Source organism: Pinus tabuliformis, chromosome 7 (genome assembly GCF_031772625.1).
Source record: "Pinus tabuliformis cultivar Carrire ecotype Pingquan chromosome 7, CPIR1, whole genome shotgun sequence".
NCBI classification, from domain to species: domain Eukaryota; kingdom Viridiplantae; phylum Streptophyta; class Pinopsida; order Pinales; family Pinaceae; genus Pinus; species Pinus tabuliformis.
This window is the reverse complement of record NC_142293.1, coordinates 242,096,815-242,102,814: the sequence shown is the minus strand read 5'-3', so window position 1 is coordinate 242,102,814 and position 6,000 is coordinate 242,096,815. Positions and strand designations below refer to the sequence as shown.

The 6,000-nt window shown below is 34.0% G+C and overlaps 1 pseudogene; it reads right to left on the bottom strand.

Annotated features, from left to right (window-relative positions):
- Positions 1–4,100: 4,100 nt before the first annotated feature.
- Positions 4,101–6,000, bottom strand: part of LOC149246759 (UDP-glucuronic acid decarboxylase 2-like) — a 110,275-nt pseudogene continuing 108,375 nt past the window's right edge.

Below are 6,000 nucleotides of genomic sequence, written 5' to 3'. Positions count from 1 at the left end.
TCTTCTCATCTCAGGACAATCATCTTTGTCCATACAAGTTGATATGATCCTTGGAGTGATATATAAAATTGTCGTACTAAGAATGGATCAAACCATCCTAGATTAATCTTCTGGGGAATCTTCTGATCTTTAGAGATATGTGGTGAATAGTTATTGTATGACTAGATTTTGCAAACTTCAGTATTCCTAGGAACATAAATTTGTTGTTTATTTTTTGAGTGATACTGGTACATAGCTTGATTGGAATGTTTTCTCTTGTGATTTAGATGTCGATACATAGTTCTTTTGGTTGGAATTTCCCTTATCAGTTAGTGGATGTTTCTTGATTTCTTTCAAGCATTGTTGTTGTTGAATTGATCACTGAATCATCATTCAGAGTCCATCGTTTGAACTGCAACTTCTACATGCAACTTCACTTCAATAGAATCTATATTTCCATAAAATGTGAGACTAGTGGAATCAGTGTTTGTTTCTTCTTCCCCAACTTGTAATACTACATCTAATGATTTTGATGCTTCCTTTGTGACAATTTCTTCGAACCTATTCGTCAATGATTTCTTATCGTCCTTAAGTTTTTTAATCTATTTGAGCAGATTTTGGTTATGATTTTTGAGACATAAGCATCCCTCATTTTATGATTCAACCTTATTTTGGCCTTCAAGCTTCTCATCTTTTAAACACTTGATTTGTTCTAATAATTTTTTGTTAAGGTATTTTAAGCATAAATTTCCCTCTTCTTTCTTTGATAGATTTTCGTTGAATTTTTTGTCAAAATTTTCTTTTTCTTGTTCTAACTTATGCTTCTTAGTTTTACATTTTTAACTTGTGAAAGAAGTTTCTCATTGTTGTTCCTTAGATGCCAAATTTCTTTATTTATCTCTATTGATTTTTCATTAAATCGATGTTGGAGATCCTTATATTTCTTTTCTGACGCTTCATTATTTTTTTGAAGTTTTGCGATTTATTATTTTCATTTTTTTAATTTGTGTCTGGGAACTATCTTGATATTCTTTTAAAGTACACAATCTTTGACGTTTGGGACAAGGTATTGCGCGATTTTTAAAAATTGATAAATATTCTTCTGCTCCACAAAATGGACATCTGGTCAAAAATGTAGAGTTATGTATGGAATCCATAATTTCTCTATTCATAATCGAATTAGACTCTATCTTTCTTCAGTGATGAACTTTGTTTTTTGTTTATCGCTAAGCTTAGCATTTTAAAGGTAACCCCTAATAACTTATAAATACCTTGGAATTTTTTTATTTTTATTTTCCCATAGGAAAGAATTGAGCTGATCAACCCCAAATGGGATCAAGCCCCGTGGCCTACTAGCTGAGCCTAACCCCAAGGGCGTCAAGGAGAATTGACCCCGTGACCTACCGATCGGCAAGGTACTGTAACAACAGGGATTTGACCGGTTGAGCTAACCCTTGGGGTTGGAATTATTACTTATTTAAATAATCCCTTTAATTAAAACCTCAATTTTTTTTTTTTCTTTTTTAAATAATATTCACCCTTTTAGCAATGTAATAATATATCAACTTGAACCTTAGTTTTTTTTCTCTAATATCTCTCCCTTTCCCTTTTAGTGATATAATAATATATCAACTTGAACCTTATTTTATTTTATTATCTATATATATATATATATATATAAAATATATATATATATATATATATATATATATATACATATACATATATTTTCTAATAATATCTATACCTTCCCCTTTTTGTGATATAATAATATATCAACTTGCACCTTAAATTGAAACCTTCAATAGCTTTATAACTTCGATATATATATTTTTAATAAAATCTTCAAATGTCTTCACTTAATATCAATTAAATTCCTTATGTGTTCCCTTTAAAAAAACTTGATTTATCAAGGATCATGATGCTCCCAGTGATGATGTTTGATGAATAAGAAAACAATGGAATGGTTTGTGACCAAGGAAGAGCATGACAATTAGACTGAGTCTTCAGGAGTGAACATCAACCTTCATATGTGTGCTGCTGAAGTTTACCAGTAGCATTATAATAACACAGTGGCAGTGTCAGATGGTTGAATGGTAGTAGGGTCGAAAACAACTCTGTACAATTTTTGTGTTGTGGAGTCATTATGTAACAATAGTGGTAGGCTTGCAAGAAACAATGGGGGACTACGACTAATGTGTATTGCATCTTAAAATGGAACCGACAGAGAGGTGAGTCGCAAGCAGGTGAATGACGGTTGCAGACGGGACTGTGGCAGTGTCCACTTGAGCAATGGTGAAGAAGTATCAATTGAACAACAATGGCTGTGGCTGCCAAGCAGTGGTCCGGTGAAGCTTAACTATGGAATTTTTGTCTCTGTTAGTTGGTTGAGTAGGACGTTATGGTAAAGGAGGCGGCTCTCAGTTGCGACTGATGGTAGGGCTTTGTCGAGGCGAAATGGCATGTTGTGGCGACAGTCAGGATGGATGGATGGTTAAGTCGATGGTAGTGGAGGCTAAAAGATATGCAGCTGGGTGGAATGGTGATGTTACGCTACTCGATGGGGCTACGCCACTGCAGGGATGGGCTTTGCAGGTTACGATGGTCGAGCGTTGGTTGAACAAGTAATGTATGCTTTTTTTTATAAATTTTTTTTATATGTTTTTTTATATACTTTTTTTATTTTCTTTATTTTAAATTTTTTTTTTATATTTTTAATGTCCCCTTTTTTTACTTTCGATTTTTCTTTTTTTTTTCATTTTTTTTTCCAATTTTAATTTTTATTTAGTTTATAACCCCTTTTTTTCCCTTCTTTTAATTTTAATGGCCAATGGTCCGGTGGTGAATCTAGTAGAATGGAGAACCTCCAAGTATGTAGCGAAATACTTGATCACACTGGAAACAAGGTTGACGAAGTTGATGGCCAAAAGTCAGGATTAGACGTGGCTCTTATACCAATGTAAGAACCAAAAGTCATATATGGAACATAAATTTTTAAAATACTTCAAAGATAAAGACAAAGACATCCATCATAGGATAGTAATTGTAAGTTGTATATTGTATAAACTAATTGATATAGGATGATACAAATGAGAATGAGGATCTTGTATATATAGCCATGTAATACCCTTTCATGAAGAGTCATGTCTGTAGATACATGCCTCTCTGTTTAACTAATTATTCTTTAATTATATATTATTAGGATTATTATTTATTATCTATATTTATTAATTTTACATAATTTATGTCCATAACAAATATTCAAGCATAACATCAAACAAGAAATATAAAACAACACATACCGTAACATTCGAAGTTTGAAAATGCACACTGAAAAATATAAGAGAAAAGCACAGATAAGGCATCCTGCAGATACATTATGGTGTTCAGACACACTGCAACAACATGACATGTAAGAACAATATTTCAAACTTTGAAACTAGGTAAACATAAAGAAAGAAGAAAACTTGCGTTTCACAATGGAGCTCACCAGGTATGACTCCTCTAATGACTGAGAGATAGGTCATGCAAAACAGATGGAGGATGTGAAAACTATGAAACAAATGATTTTCAATTCATGTGAAGGTGTGATGAGGAGCCTTGAAAGATACATCACTATTCTGATCGAAATTGGAACTGGTCTCAAGACTACAAGAACCTAACATAACCATTAGCTCTAGGTGAAGTGCCTTGATAACTTGCGGAAGTTCCAAATCATCAGATGATAGATCATCAAATACCAATGGCTTTTAAAAATCAACAGTGGAAAAATAAGTCGTTACCAGATCAATGGGTGAAAATATCACGACAACCATGATCATAAAGTTCAAGATCAAAAAGAGAAGAATCCTCCCGATCTGATGAATCATAAAGAGGGGAAGATTGAAAACGAGAAATTTCACCCTCTATTTCTTGAGAATGATGAGATGATGGATTGGAGAGATCAAGAAGAGAAGAATTTCCCTCATTGTATTTGGATGGAAAACTAACATTCCATGATTCTGAGTGTGATTGGGAATAACATAATTAGAAACTAATTACCTACAAGATTCAATAGGAATGAAAGAACCAGAAAAATTTCAAGATAATGAGGGAGAGGTGCGGAAGGAGAAAGATCAATCTTATTCTTGTTTAGAGATAGATTCCCACACATAGTCATCATAAATGATACTGCAGTTTGGCTGCTCAAAACTAACTCCATATTGAAATTTATCCTCATGAACATCAATAAAAACAATTGAAACAGGTGAACCAAACAACTCAAAATCAGGAGGACCAAAGGAATCAACAGATGGAGGATGAGGAGATAGAACATCATCGCAAACATCAGATTCACAATCCAAACCTATGCTAAAACTATGAGTATGTGCGGTGGGAGGAGACGGTGGTAAATCAACAGATGAATTCTCAAGTCCTCCCACCTCAACCTGCAGAAGTAGAGCTATTAAATGAGGGGAATACGAAGAGTCACTTGGAACAACAACTTCATTTGTCACATATTTATAAGCTCTAATACTAGTGTATGCTGGGATACATTCAAAAGATTCATATTCATGTGGATTCATCAAAATGTGAACAATACATTCAAACTTATATTTCATTAAAGGCTAATCAATATCATAGTTAGAAAATTCAAAAAAAAAGTGAATGAATGATTGTGAAAATCATTGATAGATTCATCACGTGATTTTTGCAATCACATGATTTTCTTGAAAACAAATATGTAGTCATCCCTGTCAAAGGCACGAAAAATATCTTTGACAAGATGGTCGAAAGTGTGTACGGACATGGTTGACAATGTGTAACACCATTCCTTGACCCATGCTTCGAATTTGAGCATAAGAAAAATGCAAGAAACATCCTCGCAAGGTATATTGTGTTTCGTGCAAAACCTAAGAAAGCGAGCGGTGTGCTCAAGAATGGTTTTTCATCCTCACCATTGAATTTAAAGATCTGACAAGTCATCAATGATTCTCATCGACACTTTCAGATTTACGGTTCTAGAAAAACATGTCGGGGTTATGATTTGAGGAGAATCCATTAGATTCTATGGAAAGTTCAAAACAAACTTCATGGGCTCAACTTTTCACCTGGTCCTCCTTCTAGTGCTAGAAATGTTGACAGTGCTGGACCTACCAACATTAAGGGGATCTCCCCGATATGAAGTCCCAATTAGACCTCACACCATTTTGTGTAGGATTCCCATCCAAAATATGACCTGGTTAGCGATGCAATGGTTTTTAATAAAGTGCCTTGGCTGTAATAACACATAGAGTGATGTATAGTTACTTTGGTGAGAATAAGTGTGTGACCCTGCTGAAAGTCAAGTGCGATGCATGAAGGTTCTACCAAAAGAAAGGGAAAATGAGTGAGCCCCTTAGAAACCTGTAATAGTACACAACTTGAAAGGAAAACAAGAACATAAATGACACCACAAGTTATTATGCAAAATAGTTCACAAGTTAACAATGATGGAATTAAAAAACAACACACATTCAATGAGATTCACACCAATGCAAATCAAATAGTTCATAAGCATAAGCGTAAGTTAAATAACATACATTTAAAACATAACAAGAATAGTCCTACTATATTCACAAAATATGCATGAAAACATGCCAACTATGGGCTTTTATTAAGTGAAAGTTCCAATCATACATAAACCATTAATGGACCACTAGCCCCAATAGTGGAATGTGAAGTCAACATCACCTTTTGCTCTAAGTAAATATAATCCCTCTATGGTACGAAGAATCCAAGGCTCTCACAAACTCCCAATATCTTGATTCTAAGCCTAATCCAAGACAAAATCTTGGCTCCTAAAATCCCTTTACATGAGTTATGATGATATATTTATATCAAGAGGTGTGACTCTTCAACTCCCCTTTGTGACTCCTGGACTGCCCTCATGACTCTTCAACTTCTTTAGAAAATGGCTCATTACATAACATTGTGACTCTTCACATTCCAATATTGACACTTGGAATTCCACTTACAAATTAATTACAAGATAGTATTACA